This window comes from Brienomyrus brachyistius, chromosome 1 (assembly GCF_023856365.1).
Source record: "Brienomyrus brachyistius isolate T26 chromosome 1, BBRACH_0.4, whole genome shotgun sequence".
NCBI classification, from domain to species: domain Eukaryota; kingdom Metazoa; phylum Chordata; class Actinopteri; order Osteoglossiformes; family Mormyridae; genus Brienomyrus; species Brienomyrus brachyistius.
Genome location: NC_064533.1, coordinates 36,181,083 through 36,204,230, shown reverse-complemented (window position 1 = coordinate 36,204,230; position 23,148 = coordinate 36,181,083). Strand labels below are relative to the sequence as shown.

General features: G+C 44.2%; 1 protein-coding gene across 1 annotated transcript in view; it reads right to left on the bottom strand.

Moving 5' to 3' along the window:
* The window catches only part of LOC125745019 (ras-associated and pleckstrin homology domains-containing protein 1-like), a 51,231-nt gene extending 32,236 nt beyond the window's left edge, over positions 1-18,995 (bottom strand). The window contains 2 exon segments of the mRNA XM_049017402.1: positions 1,732-1,802; positions 18,749-18,995. The gene's annotated coding sequence lies outside the window, so the exon portion shown is untranslated.
* Between the last annotated feature and the right edge of the window lie 4,153 nt (positions 18,996-23,148).

Here is a 23,148-nt window from a genome sequence, read left to right as displayed (position 1 = left end):
GGCCTATACAGTGAGAAACTGGGTAGGTAGTTAGCAGCAAGAGAGAACACTAGCTGTTTACCCATTACCCTAAGCATGCAGACGCAATAATCACCAGGGTTTTGGATGATGGGCAAAATATTGGTCCAGAACCAGCCGTTTCGGTACCATACGGACGTTTACTTACGCCCACAATTTAGCAAGTGGATTAAAAGTGTGCCTAAAATATTAGTGACCTGTATAAACTCGGCATAGAGTTATGTTTAATAAATGTGCGGGACTTTAAACTGACGCGTTCTTCGTATTGCTCTTTGTATAGCACCAGTAAAGACAAAAGAGAACATCTGGTATGGTCTGCTATGACCAGACACAGGTGACACGACACAAACACCCAAACGCCTATAAACAAGCATATAACCTACAGTCAATGTGAAATTGTAAAATACCACATGAGCCATGTGCTGCCCACTCCACTGCCCCATAGCCTCTACAGCCAGGCAGTTCTACAGGAAAACAGAAAAAGGCCCAGTTCTCCATTAAACATAAGAACTTTGAAAAGCTAAACGTCAGAGCCAGACAGCTCAAAGGTCAGTAGTGGAAATTCTAAATCACACAAGATCAGGCAATATCACAAATGAGATTAAAACCTGCAAAAGCTTCCTTAGCAATGAGGACGTTGTGTAGTCTGATTCAATGTGAAATAATCTTTAATCAAAAGACACCCAACTGTGTTATTTCTTCATCAATAAATCTATATAAATTTCCCATAATGCAATACATATTTAAACTGGCTAGAAAGGCCTCTACCAAGAAACTAACCCACCATACAGGCGAACAGCTGATATCAATCTGCTAAAAGGGGTCTTAGTCTAGACCAAGACTATTCAAATCACGGTCCTCAAGGATCGAACACTGCTGATTTTCCAGCCTCCTTTTTCTGTGGGAACAAGGTGTGAAGCCTCTGGCCAATCAGAATCAATAATTATTAAACCAAGTACCTTGGTTTAGACAGTCTCCCAAAGCACATCATAACCCTACTGATCTTATTCAGGGAAACCGGGCTGGTCTAGTCACTGGTCTTGAAGAACAGTGTCAGTCAGTGAAGACCCTCAGGGACTACAGACCTTGTGAAACTAATATGTCTGGTGGTTTAGGGCTAGGAACTGCACCCCCCCCCCCCTGACAAATAGCGAGATGACAAGAAACCCTACTTCGTGACACTGGGCCCAGGACAGTCCAGAGCACCATGTTTACAAATCAAACCACCTGTCAGACATCCATGAAGCGTCACATGTTCTTACTTAAACATTATGCAATCCAGATGGTCCTGACAAGATTCTAGAAACACATTCTGCTTTCTCGCATTCACTTCATGATTTACATTCTGTAGGACTTAACCGATAGTGAAACTGGTCCATTCTTCCTCACGATAAGGCAGATTTAACACAGCAGGATGTGGAACCGAGTGGAATTACCGCAAAACAGACACAGACACAGAACAGCATAAGAAACCAAAGCAGAACCTCAGTTAAGGCTGAGATGAGATATGATGACAGGAGGCAAGGCTGCAGTTGCTTGCAGTATCTAAACAGGCTGCAGTTTTGACAAGTTTAAAGAGCAGCCCCCCAAAACTGGGCTCTATCTTTTTATGACGGTCACTTCTGCAAGCATTCTGTAAGGATCTGCAATCATGTCTGTAAGAATGCACTCAGCATATGATCCCACAGGGACAAAGATCTTAGCCATAATTACCTTATGCTGTGTGGTTCTCCTCTTTGTTCAAAATTTAAACGCCAGGTGTTCAGCTCAGATATATGCAGTCCCTGGAAAAAAGGGCAAAAACAGGAAAATTAAAATAAAAAAAAACACAACTGCTGAGGATCCTGAACCTAATCTGCAGTAAAATTGATGGCAAATGCTGAAAATCGATACTCAGGCTCCCAGAATTCTGCGATGCTGGCAAAGAGAACCTGAAGGAGAGCAGCAGTATCATCACTGCCCAAGGAACGCAGACTAAGAGAGCCTCTGTATGAGCCTTCGCTGAGTGTCGGGCTGCTTTCTGGCTCAAGGTGTAAGAAACATGCTTATCAAGTCCCACAATTCCACCTGGTGTTCATAATCCTCCCCCCACCCCCGCCCCCTCAGCCCAGGCAAAACCATTCTGAGGCAAAACACTGAGCAACCCTGGAAAGGACATCTGCCCAACAGCGACCAGTGAGAGCAGAGGCCGGCTGTTAGCATGGCACTTATCTGACAGCACCTCAGAACCTCGCTGCAGGATGTGGGAGGCTTTCGCATGGCTGAGGGCGGGCTGCTCCCCTTCACCAGCCCGTCCTTAGTTACCACAGTGGGGAGGGTCATGCTGATAATCAGGGCGTGTGAATGAACGTTTGCGATGTGCCTCTCTCACACAGGCCTCCCACGTGTCCCCCCCCCCCCCAAGCTGCCACATTTGTCTCCATCACAGCTGCTCCCTCGGCACGCAGACTCGGGCGCCGCGTGGATCTGTGGGGTGCGAAATCTGTGCCAGTGCTGAAATCCAGTGGCTGGCGTGAGCACATCACTGTACGGGGCCGTTCAGCCCAAAAACTACCCGACGGTATCCAGGCAAATAGCTGACCCTGCACTCTGGCCCGTATCTGGGAGTCTCTCAGGATCCTGTGCAAGGCGGCTTATACCGAAAACCAAGGAATCTCAACGTAACTGCACTCATTCCTGGACATATTGCCAAACAGATAAATAAACTTTGTCTCTGGGTTCCATCAGCTGCTGATTAGTGTCACGTTAAAAGTACGGAAAGCTGAGCACGGAAACAAACTGTCCATATGTCAACAACACTGCATCTCTAATAATACCACATATCACCAGCTAGCCCCCCCCCCTTCAGGCAGCTGTGGACCATCCCCCCACGCCTCCCCCATGATGAAGACACCCCAGACGCTCCTGGGGCATGCCAGCCTTATTCACAAGATTACAAATAAATTAATCAAAGCAGAGGATGACACAAAGGGATAGCTTTTGCCCCCAGCCCCCCTATCTGATTAGCACCTCAGACCTTTGAACCTGCGGAGTGACTGCTAAGTGCATTCCAGCTACATTAGCTAATTGGATGATGTAAAGGACATCAGAGACCCCACACCGTGAATGACTGCACTCAGTCTGCATAACAACGTTTCAGTCAACAACACACTGCACATACAACGTTGGCCGCATACAACAATAATGGAGTTGAAAAATTCCTACCACCTAGTACAGCCGCTGTAACGTGGCAGCACAACGTTCAAGGTAATGCTCACGTACAAAAACCTACTGCCCTGCCAGTCATATAAAAGTATAGCACATACAATTATGTACAGTATACAGACACTCCTCTACTTATGAACTTTGAGACATACGAACGAAGAGGACTAAATCCAAATTGCGTTCATTGGGCTCCCGTTTCCTGTCCTCAACATCATTTGCGCTCCAATTCTGCCTAGTACGACTTCTGGCCGCTACTCCCGCCGCTCAGCAGCGTAGCGTGCGTACTCCCAGCATCCTAGTTCTTTGTACTTGTGTATGCCCTTAAAATGATGTTGAATAACGACTTACGAACATTTCAAGTTACGAACAGCGATTCGTAAGCAGGAGTGTCTGTATAATACCTGATAATGATAACTATAGTGCTGTTTTATGTATTTACTATATTGTACTTTTTATTGGTTAGGCTATACCATTTAGCCTAGGTGTGCAGTAGGCTATACCATCTAGGTTTGTCCAAGTGATGTTCGCACAGTGACGAAATCGCCTCACGACATCTCAGAGCGTATCCCCGACGTTAATCGATCCCTGAATGTGCAGACATTCGTGCCGATTCCTGCTTCCATGTGTGCTGATGGTCAGGGCCGAGAGACATGCAGCTCAGGCATGGGCACATGCTCCACCCCCAGTCACACCGGCTGCTCTACATCCAGTTAATTTTGGAAAATTAGGACACCCCACCGTACAGAAATAATGTAGGAGGCCATCAGTCATACACATATATAAGGCAACTAATGTACCACCGCACACAATTCAGGCATATTGGGATTTCACAGCATGCTTCTGATCTATAGTAAATCAGAAATAAATATACGAACATCCTCACTGGCTCCAGTAACGGCCACCATTTAATGGACATTTGGATGCACGGACAGGCAAACAGGATTGCATAGCTCACTGGCACGCCAACAGCCCATTAAGATAGGCAGATTTACAAAGAATGTGCTTTTTTTCTGGCATTTCAAGAATTCCTATCAGCACACCACCAGGATGGGGGGGTGCATAACTCAGTGTTTACGGAGTCATGCAGCCGAGGCCAACCCCCCCCCCCCCCCCCCCCAGTACAGGCTTGCAGAGCACAGCACGCTCACCCTCGTCATTACAGGCACGACAACATTAATAACACGGAGGCAGGCACGGCTGGGGGCCAGACGGTACGCTGACACCCCACCGGGCAGCCCGCTGAGCTCCTAAGACGGGCAGCGGCAGCAGCGGAGTGCCAAGGTAAGCTCACCTCAGGCTGCTATTCCCAGCATGCATCTGGAGAGAACCACCAATGAACAGAGGGCTGGCTTACTGGGAGGATATGTGCATTGGGGGGGCACTGTGACACTAGAAATGATAATACACATGTAATACATATCAGGGTAATATTACTACATGTCACTTCTACTATAGAACCACTAATGAATAATTTGGTTGGCAAGGAAGAGATGTATCCATGTTTATCACGTTACTACAGCTGAATTACAGTTAGCTACAATGGAAGGAATTCAGGCTGTTTGTGTCTTTTTTTATATGTTGTCCCCTCCTCATTTAGGAAGCAGAACACAATATGCTCACTCTCACACACACACACACACACACACACACACACACACACACACACACACACACACACACACACACACACACACACACACTTCTGCAATCACTCTTCCACTTTTTTTTAAAGGTATTTTACTGCTTGCACTTCATCTAAGAGGAAATCATGCGGAACATGCATCTGCTGCTTGGAAGAAACGCACTTGATATTTTCAGCAAAATACACAAATCCCATCAGCAGAGCAGCCTGCGGATGACCGCTGGCGGAAGTTCCAGTAAAGACACTGGTGGGGAGGTTCACCGCACAGCTACTGCTGTAAGTGCTGCTATCAGCATTTCTGGTGGTCGTGTGACGGCCGCTTCGTATCGGGCAGACCCACGACCGGCCATGCCTGTCTGTCTGTCTGTCTCTCCGTCCATCTCTTACTAAAGCTGTCAGCCGCCCCTTTGTGGGACCCAGCAGCTGTGAATCCTCACGCATGACAACATTCCTGCCATGGCCATGTGAGGGTGAGGGCTTCCTGCCGGGAGAGAGGGAGACAAGGAGAACAAAAAAACAGGGGAGGAACGTCGGACAGGAGACCGGATGGAAGGCCATGCCAGAGGAATATTACCCACCCATCCCCCCATGCAATGGGAGCTCTGATCGTACAACAGCCAGCAGCACTATCATGGGTCACCAGTACCCAGAGTTCAACGGGAATACAGTTTAGAGTCTAAAGGGCGGCCAATTTCACAGGCCGTAAACTCATCTGGAGTAAAGCGTTACTGAGGTGCTGGCAGGAGGCAGAGAGGATATAGAGAGATGCACACCATTTCATTCTCCCAGCATTAATATTTTGCTAACCAATTTCGCAAGTCATTCTGTAAGCATGCAGTAAGAACAAAGTATACAACCAAGGAAGAACCATGAAAAAGCCAGAAGTGTGTGAGAATGTGGGGTAGTTTGAGTCAACCCGGCCCTGGAGGTCCAGAACACAGTGCTCAAAAGGGGGTGTCAAAGGGGTACCGCCCCCTGACTGCAGCTCAGAGCCAATCAGAGGGCACTCAGGATAAAACTTCACGTGACGCTTCTCATCTTGGCGCGATGGAGAGAGCAACATTCTTTGTTTTACTACCAATTGTAATGTAAAACAGCCCATGGGTTTGGTGGCTATTCTAACACTACATTGTTATATTCAGTCATTATTCACTACAGGCTGAAAAACAAGGTTAAGGGGACAAATCCTCAGGAGGCTTTGCTAAAGAATAGCACAAGCGGACAAAAAAAGGAAATGTTTCACTGCTGACAGGTGTAACTACTTTGAAAATCCCAGGCAATGAAGCGTAAAGACAAAATGTGAACTTAAGGTTTCTTTCTATCAATAACTGATCAAATTTAAAGACGACACATTTGATGGCATATCGAGGAATATACTACACAGCCAGGGTGTTCCTGCATTTTATGCTGAGAGTCGCCAGCCCACAGAAGTGTCCCATGACATCATCCTCCTCCATTTCCTCTTCTGAGCCAAGAGCCCAAAGTTCTGATGTCATGCTAGAGTTTACTATGCATTTACTGAGCTGGGGCAACAGCTGAGGATATCACCACTTCATTAAGTAGGTCTGAAGGGATCCAGTGAATAACTGAACATCTCATGGAAACATACAAGTGCTGAAGAGCAATTATACTGACTTAGCACCATGGCACCAGGTGACCTTAAATGCTCAGCTTCTGCTCAGACCTAGTCTTCTAAAGTCTTATAGGTTCTCATCTGGGACAAGTCCACTGGAGCTAAGCCAAATTTTAGAGGGGCATCAGCAATAAGCTAAACTAATATGCAGAAGATTCCTCGGCCTTGCTGGACCAAGTAATCACCCAGAATTAATGAGCAGAACAAGTTTGAGGTTACACAGCATGACCGAAAACACATTTAAGAGTCAGCCATCTGGCAGGGCCTCAGACCAGCCCTGTAGCGTGAGTGATCGAGACTCAGGGGGCCTGTTCACCGTGAGTCCTGCGGGGGGTCAGAGGCGGAGCTGGGACAGCAAGGGGGGGACACGTGGAAAGGGAAATTACAGCGATGGAGGCCACTGCAAATGTGAGAGTGACAACCAGCCCCCCAGTCCCACCTCAGGGGGCATACAGACCGTAAGAGTCCATCGGAAGGACCAGATGGTGGTCCTGCAGCCCACTGGTCACATGGCCACATAGCTGAACACCTTCAACCAAAAGAACCAACTACCACTTAACTGGAACACATTAAGATCAACAGCAGAAAGAAAAAAAAAAAAAACACGTTACTCCCATCTACCGAGTAATGAAATAATGGATGAATAAATGAGGAGAGAATGAATGTCACCGTCTTTCTTTTGTGAACCTGCAGGCTAAGCAAGTAAATTCCTACACTAAACATGTGTCACACCAAAGCCACATTAGCTTATGCACATTTTCCAGCTTCGGTGACCCCAGTGCTCTGGGAAGGCATGCGGACAAATCAAAAAGATCTCAGAGGGTCAAAGGACCCAACTCTCAAAGCCTTCACATTCTGTATGGAATTCTGGTTATTCTTTTAACCTAATTTCATCACCACAAAAAAATCAGACGCATACACTTGCTATTTACAATCAGGGGCTACAGGAAGTAAATGCCTGATTGGTAGATGACTCATGCAAGGGCATTTGCACATGGCCTTTAACGCCACTGGGGGTAATCACTCATTCCTTTATGCAACAGCAAGCTGCATAATAATATGGCAACATTTTGGTCTCGCAACATATATTGATCAAGTCTGAGCAACAGCTACACTCAGTTAAAATAACTGTAAACGTAATGGTGAATCGGGACAAGATAGATATGGAAAAAAAACAGAAAAATGTGAACAGAGAATCAATAGGAACAATCAGCTGATGTAGGGTGGAGAAAAGTGTTACTATTGATCTGCTGGATACCTTTAAAGGGCCTGAACCAGCTGCACCCCGGGGAGGCTGTGAGGGCACATGGGTCGTGTCCCTCCGCACCCCACTGGGGCCAGAGTGCACCCCAACCCAGATTTACCCAGATCACACTTCGAGATGATGACAGTTACAGTGGTCTGAGACACCTTCCCACTTTCCCGCTCACACAAACTTCGACTCTAATCTAATGTCGGCACTGCAGTGGTCTATATCACTATATCGGGGTCAGGGATTAGATTTTATGAGACTACTGTCGATTGCCTGTGCAGACCCAACGACGTCAGGTCAGGGTAGATGCGCTCAAACATATGGTAGGAATCAGGCCACACGCAATGGCAGGAATGTTCCCACGATGACATGAGCAGCTCAACTGACCCCCCAGTTCTGCCTATGGAAGGGGGCTATTCACCCTCTGTCAACCCATTCAGTACTAGGGCTGCACGATAAACCAGTGCTGAACAAAACTGCGCTAATAGAGTTTTGAAAACGGTACAATACCAGCATTTTGAAACAAAATGGATACTCCTGTGAGAAGGGATATTTGATCTGGCTAAAAAGAATCTGTCTCTTTAATCTCATCACTGACAGCGGTGACATTGCACTAGTGATGTGTGACGTGGTGGGAAACAACCGTGAGCGACGGCAGGGAGGGCAGGTAGGGCGGGGTACTTTTTACACTTTGTTCAAAGGAAGGACTTGAAGAGATGGCAACGGCTTCAGCGACACCTGAACTCATTGACAAAGAGGGGCCCGAAGATGCACTATATGGACAAAAGTATTGGGACACCTGGCCAATACACCTACAGGAACTTTCATGACATCCATCCCATGATAAATCCATAGGCATCAATATGGAGTTGCCCCCCCCCCCTTTGTCACTCTTCTGGGAAAGCTTTATACAAGTTCATGGTGTTTGTTTGGGGGATTTTGCCCATTCATCCAGAAGTGCATTTGTGAGGTCAGACAATGATGTTGGACATGAAGGCCTGGCTCACAATCTTCATTCTAGTTCATCCCAAAGGTGTTCAGTGGGGTTGAGGTCAGGGCTCTATGCAGCCAGTCAAGTTCGTCCACAGCAAACTCACCCAACCATGTCTTTATGGACCTTGCTTTGAGCACTGGGGCACAGTTATGCCTGAACAGAAAAGGACCTTCCCCAAACTGTTCCTACAAAGCTGGAAGCATAGAATTGTCCAAAATGTCTTGACATGCTGAAGCATTAAGAGTTCCCTTCACTGGAACCAAGGGGCCTAAACCAACGCCTGAAAAACAGCCCCATACCATTATCCCTCCTCCACCAAACTTTACAGTTGGCACAATGCAGTCAGGCAGGTAATCTTCTCCTGGCCAAACCCAGACTCGTCCATCAGACTGCCAGACAGAAGCGTGATCCATCACTCCACAGAATATCCTCTGCTCCAGAGTGCAGTGGCAGCGTGCTTTACACCTCACCATCGGAATCTGTATCGGTATCAGCAGTTGTATCGGAATTGGATCGGAACTGAAAAAAGCGGAGTCTTCGATGCAGCTGTTCGGCCATGGAAGCCCATTCCATGAGACACTAGCAAGGAAAAAATTTCACGAACTGACTTATTGCAAAGTTGGCATCCTATGACAATACCATGCTTCAAATCACAGCTCTTCCGAACAGCCCATTCTTTCACAAATGCCTGTAAACCTGACTGAAAAAACAAAGAAACCCTGTCCTCATACGACCTCATTCGAGAGAATCAGGCAAAATAGGACGAAATGAAAAAAAATGACAGATCATGGCTAACGAAGGGGGTTCATGTGTCGCTGCCTGGGGATCCAACCCGAGTCACACTATTTCAGCCTGGACTAGTGCAGTTCTCTCATGGAGCAGGAACTAGACCCAACAGGACATCTGCCAATGAATACCTAACTTCTACAGTCGACTGGGTTACCTCCAAAGAACAAATGATCTGTGAGAGTGGTAGTGTGTGGGCCATGAGTGAATGGAAATTGAAGTTCATTTATACAACCTGTCACAGAATTTCATTCATTGCAAGACCTATTTTTGAAATTTCAGACTAAATCCTGATGATATCAAGGTGAGACATGCTGTCAGAGAGGGTCACTGTAATGCAAAAGCTGAGCTAATGAGCTGTCTCACTAACAGCTGTATCAGCAAAACCTGCGGGAACTGAGGGGAGACCTCACACACTCTGCAGAGACCTGCCCTCCTTTTTCACATCTATATTGCTGTTGTTCTCTGATGTCTTGGTACTTAGGAGCAGGAGAGAAGACCGGATGGTCACATACACAGATAGAACAGGAAATACCAGAATCAACAGCTCTAGAAGAGGAGGAGGATTTAAACCGGCACCCATCACATCCCATAACATGCTGCAAAGACCACCAGTTCAATAACCTCTAACAACTCTGCCTCTCTCAGGCCCCAGAATTACAGTTTAATCTTTAAAGGAGACTGTACACATAAACCTTCCCTGAAGACCGAAACAACACTGAGAGGCCCCACCAGTTTATTTAATGATGACATACATTTTTAAACAGTGGAAGCAATGTCACCGCAGTGCATTTAATACACAGAACGAAGCCTCCCGAGTTTAACCGTGTATTCAAGCTCCACAAAGCATTATTGCTCTGCGATACAATGAAAACGACACCGACACCATAAACACCACAACATAAACCAGTGGATATTGATCTCAGCCTACAGGCATATACCATCCACCTTGTTTAGACAGTCTCTCCAACCTGAACCAATTGTTTAATATTCCCCTAGGGAGATGAACGCCTCACGGTTATGATCTCTGCTGCGTCAGTAAGACGGTGAAACACTCACTCCCATAATCCTCTACACCTGTCAGCAGCACAAGCAATGGACAAGAAATGTGCCTCTTGGGAAGAAAAACAGGAGCTTAATAACGACTGGGAAATCTGACGTTAAGATGTCAGTTGCCACGATATATTATTTTAAGGGATGCTTCTGTTCAAAGGTATCCTTTTACTACTGGACATCAAGGTCTCCCAGGCAGCCCATGTTTCCACTTTCTGCCAATTATAGCAGATCAGATGCAGGTATGGATTTCAGTGCAGAACATGTGTGAGGCGCCTCATGCCTGCCAGCCATCTAACCAATCAACTACACTAACATTTCATTTCTCTCTTTACCATACGATACACCTATGACAAAGGGGATTGCTGTACTGATAATCCAAAGGAAGCCACCCTCTCTATTTCCATACATCTATATGCACCTGTAATAATCCTGATGCTTCCCTGGTGAAATTGAAGGTAAAACAGTAACGTAGAAAAAGCAAAGCACACATTCAGTTCAAAGGTGAAATGTCCCAATGCAGCAACACAAACGGAACATCCACTAGAAGAAAACCTTTTTCTGTCATTCATTCATCCAAATTTGTATCAAATACTGCTTCCTCTTAATTCTGCTACTAAGGCCTGAAACCTTGAGCTGGTATTATGTGTGTCAATTGTCTGTGTTTTAAAAATTGTGTCAAGATGGATGACGACGACTCTACTACAAACCAGAATTTACCTATGGGTACAAATAAAGTTACCTGAACCTAGCCTCCCTTTTTTCAGTTGTTCGGGTAGATACTGGCAGGTGTCAAAGGAGGGAAAGTCTGCTAAAGTCAATACAAGCCGTCATCGATGAGTTTAATCTGCTGGAGAGCTTCGATGGATGGCATAATAATAGTTGGCTGTTAGGTTACTCCTTACGTTCGGCATGATGTTACAAATTATGATTGCATTTACACATTTATTTGTAGAAATCTTTTTGTCACACTCATAAGGTAAAATCCCTATATCCAGTGCACTGATATACTATTTCCAATTGCAATTCACAGACACTTGCAACAAACTCTGAAAAATAATTCCTTGCAGACTGTGCATTGAATTTCCTGTTAAATGTATGATCTTACTACTGTATTTCAGCTATACTGTGTTCGCTGTACAAGCCACCAGTTCCATAGAGTTTCTCTCCTCACTAAAATACTCCGTTGTATTAATTCTGCTACCATCCCTCTTTCAGTCTCTGGCTTCAGTGGTTTCTCACAACACACAGGAGATCAAGGTCCAGACTCCAAGGTCCCAGATTGCAACATAGGCTATGATGATGAACCACCAACTTCTACCTGAATGATACGTCAGACATGGGCAGAAAGGAGGCCAAAGTAGACAGCTTGCATTGGTGCTCTTGGTTGTTAGTTTGCTGTGGTGTGGTGTGGTGTGGTGTGTACTGTTGTGCTAGACAGCTAGGCCAGAAGCCTGAGGTTATGACCTTTCAAGGCCAGTGCTTCTTTAAGACATCGGTAATCGGAGTTCCTTCCCAAGTAGGGCTGGGCATCGTTTACAATTTTTCAATACCAGTACCAGAACGATACTTTGATTTTGATACTGGTTCCCAAACAATACTTTTTTCTATACCAATATGTTTTTTAAACAATTTCAACAAGAGGGGATGGACCGATCCACATTTTTCAGTTCCGATCCAATTCCGATATACAACTGCTGATACCGATACAAGAGCTCTTTTTACTTTGTTATACTTTATATATTAATTTTTTAAGCGAGTAAATACAGACGGAAAAAAAAGATAAAATATTTAATTAAGCTACTACAAACAAACATAATGCACTTTTCCACCTCGTTTGTACGTCTTGTTTTAAGCGTTTTTGCAGTTCAATATGAATATCCTCAAAGCAAGTATACACGTGGCGAATGCTTTCAATTTTAACACAATTTTTCTCCCATTGGCGTCGGCTCAGTTATACTTTGTTGCGATGGCAGCCCCTCTTGTATCACAAGCTGCAGTGAGTTTGCCAACCAGTCCAAGTTAGCGACTTCCAAATCATCCATTGCTATTTTGTCTCGCGCAGTTGCGTGCGATTTGTTAAGTGGGGTTGTCCATTAAACTCTATTCCCACCACTCAAAACTTCATTTTACAAAGATTGCAAATCGTTGTGCTACTGGTTTCTGTTAAAAGCATAAAATACTCCCGAGATCGCCACGTCTTATCTAACGCTCCTCGTGCTGCGAAGGGTATGCGCATGACGTCACAGCAGGCGGAAGTCACTGCACTCACACCTACTGAGTAGCAAAAAAGACTGAGAGGTTGTGTTAGCGTTCGATTTGAATGCCGCAAAAAACACATGTAAAATGGGAAAGAGCCGTCGTGCAATTGATTGTACAAATAGACTTAACACGAAATATTAGCTATCTTTTCAGAGACTGCCAAAAACTAAATGAGTAAGTATAGGACATGGAACTGTCACGCATGGTCGATACCTGATCTGTCAAATAGGTCTGGATCGGTGCATCTCTACATTAAACATTTTTTTTTAATTATTGGTTTGGTACTGGGGGGAATCGATCGCAATCACACACCCTTTTAGTTATATTTTACCATGGTCAAGTTTCATCAAAAGTTTGAAGTGAGATTACATCTATTAGCGTATCTCACGGTCAATGTGTGACACTGTAGAGCCCTGCCTACCGCTTTCATCCCATCTTTCTCTGTCACTGCATCTGTGGGCGCATCCATGTAATAACGTGGTTGCAACGGATGCTATTTTCTGATTGGCTGGTAGGTGGTTATTAACTAACTCGGAACAGCTATGAACTCGGCGGAAAACTGCACTCAGTACGCCTGCACATCATCCATTCATTCTATATAGTGGGACACCTCAGTGGACATTATCCCTTACTTCTCAGCGTGAGAAATACAAGGTGTGGTGTGTGAGCCTGTGAACTGGTTAATGCATGAGACTTGACAGTCCTGATTTTATTGATATGACATACGACATGTTTATAAATCATAAATAAATCTGGCCAGCAGATCGATCTTTCATTTTCCACAGGATAAAAAACAATGTAACGTTATCCTGCTAATAAGCGCCGGCACCAACTGGAAACGCAGGCAAAAGGTATCCGATCTTATTGAATTACACTTATGTGTAACTTCCATGTTGGCGCCGGTGCTTGTGGTCAAGCAGTCAGCAAGTTAATCACTGCAAGAGCCTCCGAGTTACTGAATCGGACCAATGATCTTGCTCACGCACACATGCATACACATCCACACCAATTCTCACTCTTTCTGGGTGTTTCACGTGCTGTATGATGTTGTGGTAAGTCACTATATGGGGGATTAAGCTTTAGAGCCATCTCCAAAAACGATCGCAAAATGCAGCTAAATGCTAGTAGCCAGGAACCCTGTGGAGCCACACTTGATTTCTTAGGCATATTTTTTTTACACAAGGTGACAAACAAGAACAACACACACATGCAAACCAGTTCACAAGTTTGCCTCTGGGAATACGTTTTCCGCCCGACCTATATGACGTGTTCGTGAAACATGCTAGACAGCCAATCACCAGTGACTTTAGATTTTTACACTAGTATGCTTCATGCTTAATACTTCGTAGATGCTGTGATTTACTATTTGGGTATTGGAATTTTTCGATATTCAATAGGGTTGGAGCACTTTGGTTGGTACCACAAAAGTACCAAAGTTTGATACCCAGGCCTATTCCTGAGACAGACCAACAAGTGATGTAGAAACAGCAGAAAGACATGGTAGCTGCGGGGGCAACCAGACAAGCCTCCATGTCCAAACTCCAGATCCAAATTCCAGCTGGAACTGCAACAAAAAAATCCCCTTCAGGGAGAATGATGACCTTTGACCTTTGCTGTTCAAGGGGAGATGGGTGAGAGCAAAAACGAGGTCTGTCTAGGGGGGTCCCCAATGACCGGGTTAGGAAACACTGCGCTATGCTATGGAAAACAATGAAAACAATGGCAGGCCTTATATGAAGTTAGTTGCTGTACAGCTCTCTCTCATCTCACTGCCACAGTCACCCCATGTTTCATCTTTCAAGCAAAAACGTGGACTGCAATAGGGGGGGGGGGGGTGTAAGAAACACTGGTTTAGTGGACTACGTAACTGAACATTTTTGCAATGATTTTAAACAATTTTCTAATCAACATTTCCTGCAAAATTCTCAACAATGGAATGTTACACTCAGTCCACGCTAAATTCTCACACACGCTTCCACCGGCTACTTCACTTTCAAGTGTAACAATTCGCTGCCCATGGTACTTTGTTACCCCCTCCCTTCAAAATGCCTCTCGGAAAATAGACCTCAGTCCCCACTAGCCAATAAATTAAATATTACTACAAATAGAAAAAAAAAGTCTGTTGGGGCAGGAATAGAGTAAAGTTGATAGGTGGCTTTGGCCAAACGTTATATTGAGGATATTTTGTATTTTGACCATACATGCTATAGTTGTGCTTTACATGGTAAAGTTGTCCCACATGGTACATTTTGCTATCATTTGAAAATACGGCTCAACCCTACTTGGCCGCTTACTTGAAGTCTCTACGTCAGTCAATACCATCTATGCTGTGAGAAGTATGTTCAGTCACACAACCCATTGACCACCAAACTAGGGTACGAGTGCAGCAAACCCTCAGCAGACCTGCCAGATAATAAAACTAACCAGATAACATATTTATCCAGCATCTTTATGAATGGAGGTACCTCGTCCTGTCTTCAGGATTCTAGATCAGTGTTTCTCAATCCGGTCCTCGGGTGCCCAGAGTCAGTCCACGTTTTTACTCCCTGCCAGACAGTCCACAATTTTACTCCAAAAGCCTGGACTGTCTGTGGGTCCCCGAGGACCGGATTGGGAAACACTGGTCTAGATAACTAGCACACAAGCCTCGATCACACAGCCGACTCCAGTGCACGACTTCGAGCCCAGCAGCCCAGCTCCGGTTTCTCAACCACTGCTGGCTTTCGTTCACACTAAAGAAGATAACTGACATTTCTTTTTATGAGGCACACAGTTGGGTAACAAGACACCAGTAAGGCACCACTCTGGTAGCACAGGCTGGGGAACAACTGGTGCTCAGCCAGTAAAGACTCCATAAAGTGACCTGAACCTGATCCACAGGACGGGGAGCGACAAGCTCTCCTGAGGAATTCTTCATTTTTTTAATCCTTAATCATAGCGGCAGCTGAGAGGTTCATCCAGTGACCCCAGCCCTCTCTTCGCAGAGTTGTTTCCATGTTTATCCAAATTCCCTGTATTACAGCAGTTTCCTTTTTGCAATTCAAAGATACATAATATGGAATAAATCATGACTCTACATAGATCTTTATGTGCGACTGTGTGTTTGGGTGTTGGGGCAAAAAGTTGCTCTTTAACTTATGATCATCGCAGATCAAAGGGAAACTATCAGGCTTGTGGTTAAACAGTTCCTAGAAACGAATGGGTGGATACTTGGGTCATAACAGCCTGGCATTCTAAAAGCAGAAAACAACAGTCCTGCCTTCCAAATGAGCCCAACTTGTGGCCAGCAAGCACCTTTGGGCACTGTTTTTGTGGTGCGTGGAATCAATTCCCTCCATTCATCAAAGCCCTGTGGGCCACTGGCTCCTGGTTAAAGTATTTCTTTAATGACATCACCTACATAAATGCAAAGACCAAAAAAAAAAAAACAGACTTAGTTCCTATACTTGAAATGGGGCTCGCTAAGAATGCTCTCCCTGCGTGAAGACGGAGACCTGGAGCAACTGCAAACAGTGAAGATGTGAACCATCTCATCTCAGCATGACCAGTAGCCCCCAGCAGCTCTATAAATCAGCCTGGCCATGCTAGGAAGGGAATTCAGCCGGGACACCTTGGCTGTCCATTATTAGATGCTGGCCACCAGTGGTAGGAGGCACGCAGTTCTTGTTGGCATCACGCCTACCCACACGGTGCCAGCTAACTGGCAGTGTGAGAGGAGGGCGAGGCGGGCAGAAGGCAAAGAGAAGGGGGGCCCACTTTTAGCTGCTCTCTACTTCCTGGCCGCTGAAAAGAGCACAGGAGCGCTCGTGGATAAGCCCACGACACACACACAAATTACCACCACAACTGTATAAATACACTTCTTCCTGAAGCAGACATTTCCTCGCAACATGAAGGAGCAATATTCAGCTCTGTGGCCGAGCTATCAAATATAGTGAGGACAGGCTATACTGTTATATCTCCAAAGTGTCTTGCTAACAACCACCAACACTGTCCATAACTACCAGAGCCTTTGTCTGTCTCCAATGTATATAATGCCAATCTAGCATCATTTCTTTCAAACTCCAAGGCAAATATCGGAAAATCATCCATTTGGCATCTAAAGGTTATATGTTTATTCTCCAGTAGAGCACATTTAACAAATACAATTTCAGTAATTAAGACTACCTACCTCCTATCATAACCAGCTTTGACTCTTGGGTGAATAAACAATGAAATTTGGAACCTGACTACCATTACCAATGAGGAACTATTAAGACACACTAATATTTTAACTATGGCTACAAACCTCATTTCCCTCATAACAATAACAGGTTTACAGTTAAGTTTTTTTACTACAAATTTTCAAGTCCTTTGAAACTTTCATTGGATTTTTACTCAACCTGTTGCTCTTTAGCTAGATGTTTCAGCTGTGCAAGTCAATAATCTTTTACACTCTGAAACAGGAACCCAATACAAAATTAGAGCATTATATAGGTGCAGCTCAAGGACCCAGACAACATCACACAGTTCCCTTGTGGCCAGGGCTATTACAGAGACACCGCTGTCAGTAATTTGGGAGATGCTTCTGACAGCTGCATTTAAATAACTGCATACTTCACGATGTTTGTTGATCAGCAGGGATTCAACTTTTTGGTATGTCCTTACTTACCCATGGACGGGCAATACAGTTATAATGGACGATGTACACCCCTACAACACCCCTAAAATGGAGAAGTCCTTTCTATTAAAACAAACCACATATCTAATAGCACTCGTTATAAATATGTATCCCATTACAGTTGGTGATTACAACTAGTTATCAAATACCTTACTTTTAACAATTAGTTACCGCCCAACACTGTCGTACAATGTCGTACCATGGTCAGATTAGAGACAAACGCCTACAGCATGTTTGCAAAGCGCTTCCAGGGCCTCCTGCCACAGAAGACTGGAAACGCACGTCAGTGAAAATCCCATGCAGCTGATATACATCTACACCTCACATACACAAAAACAACAGCTATGCGATAAGAAAGGCTCCAGAGACCGATCATCCCTGATCTGATGCGATCCCCACATGCAGACCAGCGTCACCTGGCTCCGCCCTGAGACCTGCCTGCTACCGTTGTTCGCCTTAACATGTAAAAACCGCATATAGAAATGACTTACTCTTTAAGAACAGCATAGTGTATCTGCTTTTTCACCGGGTTAAAATCTTATAAACAATTTCATTTAAAAGAAAAATCATAAACGAGAGATAAGGAACACGCCCATACTCAAAAAATGGCTATTTCTGATACTGCCCATTTTCCCCATGCACATTTCCATAATTTAAAAAAAGCATCTGCAGGAACATGACGATCATACGCTATACTGCTTAATAAGTGGTCCGTTATTTCATACCGGTGAGTTTTTACAGGCCTCCAAACATCCGCGGCGTATTCCTGTGTCTCCCTATGGCACACATCCCGCATATCCCATGGAAAAGGACACACCGTAATTCACCCATGCATGTTCATATCGTCGTTTTACTAACCAGAAACACTCCCATCATTCTACTGGCAGCAGCACGTTTGCCATTTCACATTTAATTGTCAAAATTGCCCAGCGCTATCGTTATAAACTGGGCACTCGCGAGCTCACCGTTATGAACACGGACATCTCCAGATTACATGCGACCACACCAAAGGTTTTCGCTCCTGTTTCAATGTAACGTCCAAAACCCAAACCCATTTATTGAAAATCACAGCGCATTAAGCATCTTTTAGCAACTAAACTGATAAAACACCTTTCTGTATAAGCTACAATAATCATTTTGAATAAATGATGCATCGATTAAAATAAATATATATATATATATATATGTATAAATATATATATATATATATATATATATATATATATAAATAATTTGCTACTCACTGTAAGAAAATCACTGACGCTCTATTTATTGGGGACGTTTTTTCTTTTCCTGATGTCTGATTTCAAAAAGCTTTAACAGGAAAAATGAATGCTGAGGAAAGTCCACTTGTACCGGCGATCGCATAAGCACACAGTTGTTGCGGCGGCGAGCCTTTGTGACTCCGCACGCCGCACGCTGAGACTCTGCTTCCCGATCCCAGCACTGTTACGACTGCCAGGGATTCCAGCCTTTTCCCCTACGTCTCGCTTCCTGTCCGGCCCAGAAATCCGGCTCCACTAATCAGCGGAGCTAATAAAAATGACGAGGCCGCCGTACCCTGTGATGAAAGGACGCCGGGGTCCCAGCGGCAGCAGCAATGCTGCCATTAAGCCAATAGACATTGTTTTGTTAAATCTAAAATATATATCTAATTTCTGTGTTCGAACCTTTACCTTTATACACAGAGAGATTTGAAATCACTTGAAATTTTAACCCATTTTTTAGTTTTATTTGTTATGAATCTCCCAATCATAATTATTAATACAATGCAATAATAATAATAATAATGATAATAATAATATGCACCAGCTAATGGTTCTCATAAACATGATATCGATATATAAAATATATATTTAAATGCTACAAGTTCTATTTTATGATTACGTCGTCTACTTTGTTCCTTCTAAACTGCCATCAAAATTAATGATTGTGTTACATGATGTAGAATTGAATTCTTGTGTCCTTGGTGATTTAATGTTTTTATGAGAGAGGACGGGGCGGCATGATGGTGCAGTGGTTAGCACTGTTGCCTCACACCTCTGGGACCCGGGTTCGAGTCTCTGCCTGGGTCACATGTGTGTGGAGTCTGCATGTTCTCCCCATGTCGTCGTGGGGTTTCCTCCGGGTACTCCGGTTTCCCCCCACAGTCCAAAAACATGCTGAGGCTAATTGGAATCGCTAAATTCCCCATAGGTGTGCGTGTGTGAGTGAATGGTGTGTGAGTGTGCCCTGCGATGGGCTGGCCCCCCATCCTGGGTTGTTCCCTGCCTCGTGCCCATTGCTTCCGGAATAGGCTCCGGACCCCCCGCGACCCAATAGGATAAGCGGTTTGGAAAATGGATGGATGGATGAGAGAGGACATTCTGCCGTGATATTCGCGTACAACTTGCCAAATTAAATTACAGCATTTGCAGACTTGTTACATCTGCCATCAAGCAAAGGGATGCTGTTTTTCTCACACCTGCATTTTCTTCTCTGTACTGCAGTACTGTGTGTACATTTAGGGGTGATGTGGTAGTGCCTCTTTGAAGTTTGCATGCCCTCTTTGCGTGCCAAAGGTTTCCTCTGGCCGTTCTGGATTCCTTCCACATTCTAAAGACATGCAGTTGGGCTAATCAGCATCTCTAAATGGCTTGTTGCATATGTGCCCTGCAATGGACTATGCAGTACAGCATGTATCCGCACGGTGGCCCAAGCTGCCTGGAATAGTCTTCAGGTGACCCCAGACACATAGCCACATAGTAAAATAACGGGTTGGACCCCCCCCCCCCCCATCCCAATCTAGTATTTACACATTAAAATGAAAATTGGTGCAGATAGCTGATGATCTGGGGGTATTTCAGCAAGGCCAGAATCAGGCAGATTTGTCTCTGGGATGCGTAACTCAAGCAACATATAAGGTTGCTGCAAGAATAACTGCCTCCATATTCTCAGACCATGTTCCTGAGCTGTGATGACTGGGTTTTACGGCAGGATAGTGCTCTGTGCCATACAGCCAGGCCAATCGAGGCGTTGGGCATGCACCATTCGCTTAAATAATGGGTCTGAACCCTACCCCCCACATGTTTTTGTCAATGATCAGGCACATAGGCAGACTATGGACCTGGGTGACCCTGATCATTATAAGCAGATGGCAGATCAATGGATGGAATGTTTTTTTTAGACATTTGGAATTTGTACAATTTGGAAGCTGTAAGGTCATGATAAACAAAAATGAAGTATTTCATTTTAGTGGAGGTTGTTTTTGCCTTTTCAAGAATAACCAGGCAGTTTCTTTCTTGTGAACTGAAAACTGAGAAACCTTCAAGAGACGAGAGAGAACTGAAACTGTAAATGTTTCAGAAATAAATGCAAGCCCAGCCTTTAGAATGGAGTTCTTAAGGGACTTTAAATCATTGGCTGCTCTGATGCAGTGCAATTTTGCAGTTTATATTTGGTTTGAGCAGCAGCCTTGTGTGCTAGTTGCAGAGCATTGGTTGCAGCTGTGTATGCAGCCGGAAAGATGTGCATCACTGCAGTCTAACCTGACAACAGGGAAATCGAGGTACAATCCAGCATGAAAATGATCATGCATAGATATTCACTTTGCTAATAGCATTTTCTATACAAAAAAAATCCAGAGGATATGTCTCAAAATGTTAACGAGAAGGATTCTCCCATATTCCTGACGCTTAATGAATTTCAGTGCTGATTTTGAATTGAATGCAGTTATTTTGCAGGGTTTGCAGAGTTGTGGACTTTTACCTGTGTGGTGTAAAATGGTGGTTCAGTGCATAGCTGCAGGAAGCATCCATTTGGTAGAAAAGAATTTGGCTTTTATAATCTGGGCTTATGACATACATATTCGAGTGAGGAAAAGTTATCTTCCTACAGTGGTTTCCTCTGTTGAGGTACAGCAAGGTTTACTGCTGCTCTCAGTGTCAGTAACTCATGACATGGATTGAGATTTGAAGGGGGGCAGAGGGGTGGGTCTCATACCCACATCTGTATCCACGCCGACGAGAAAATGTTGAATCCCGTGGCGCCTACATACAGAAATCCATCAAATGCATACATGTTTAGTGTTAATGTATGTTTGCAAAAATTAAATACTTCTTTGACACATTATGAATGAGTAGAAGTTTTAGAATATTCACCGGGCGCCGTAGAGTTATAAAAGGATTACTAAAAATACCGCATGGCCTTTGAGTTCAACAAAAGGGATCTTTTAGTTGAACTTCAAAACGGGTTTAGATAAACAGGAAATCCCGCATTCATGACTCTGTCACCTGCTTCCTCTCCCTCTTATGTGCAAGTACGTTATGTTTTTTTTCTGAGAACCACCCTAGAAGTTCTAGATTTTTAGATTTAATCAGGCTGAGTTCAATTCATCATTCCCAATCAATTCAACTGAGCTAAAGATACAGAGCTATCTGAAAACATGACGTTTTATAACTATTATTATGGGTAATACAATTTCTACTACAGTACATGTGTCATAAAATGTTACAGCCACTTTTAACACTTTTCTTTAAATAATAAGATGAAATATAATAATTATCAGCAAACGGGTGGCCAGCAATCTTTGGTTATCCCCGTGTCGTGTGGATACCTTTCAGACATGTAGTTAGGCTAACTGGGGGACCTGAATTACACATAGTGTCTGATTGTGTACATGCCCTGTGACGAACTGGCATCCCACCTGGGGCAGCCCGCCCTCATGCCCTGTGCTGCCTGGGTTTGGCTCCAGCAACCCTGTGATGAATGAATTTTCCTCCACATCAAAGGTGATGCTTTGCTTTGCTTTAGCTGAAGTTTTTACTAATCATGATAAATAATTGATGGCAGGTGTCTCAGTGAGTCTCTCTCTCTCTCTCATTCACACACACACACACACACACACACACACACACACACACACACAAACTCATACATAAACACTCACACACAAACAAACTGTCTTTGACACAAGACATACACCAAGCAGCAAACTTGAAACTGCACGAAAAACTCTATATACTTCCTCTCTATGTTCTCTCCAGACAATAAAACAAAACATTTACTCTCAGCGCAGTAAGTTAAGCTCAGACTAGTCTTAACAGTTCTCCTGTCCTTAAAATATCCTCAAAAAGCTGCCTGTCTTCTTAGATGAGCAATTAACTAGGCTGGAAGAAAACTCTAAGCACATCATTGTTAAATAGTGGAAAGAGTGATGTTCTTTTCACTGAATTAAGAAATGAAACAGAAAAAAACAACATCTAACGACATAAGATCTGACTCACAATAGAGAGATTTTCTGTGCGGTATGAGGCACGATCCACTCAAAGGTCATGCAAAACGTCCCATTTAAATGGAAAATATCATTTGAATCTGAAATACAACAGGTTATTAGCCTTAGTAAAGTAAGTCTACTCCAGATTTTTACATGTCGTTGCTTTAATTCTTCAAAATGCATTAATTTATGTGGTAATCAAAATTTCTCACATTTAATCAGTGTTTGGAGGGAATATTCTACGTGCAGAAATAGGCAGGGAGGGAGCAAAAACTAACTGTGGGTCACCGAGGACCTGGATGTGAAACAGCCTTGAATCTGCCTCTGTTTTCTGTGCTTCGCATAAACCGTGAAATGCCTGACTTGCCTAACCCGTGGGAGGTTGTTGTC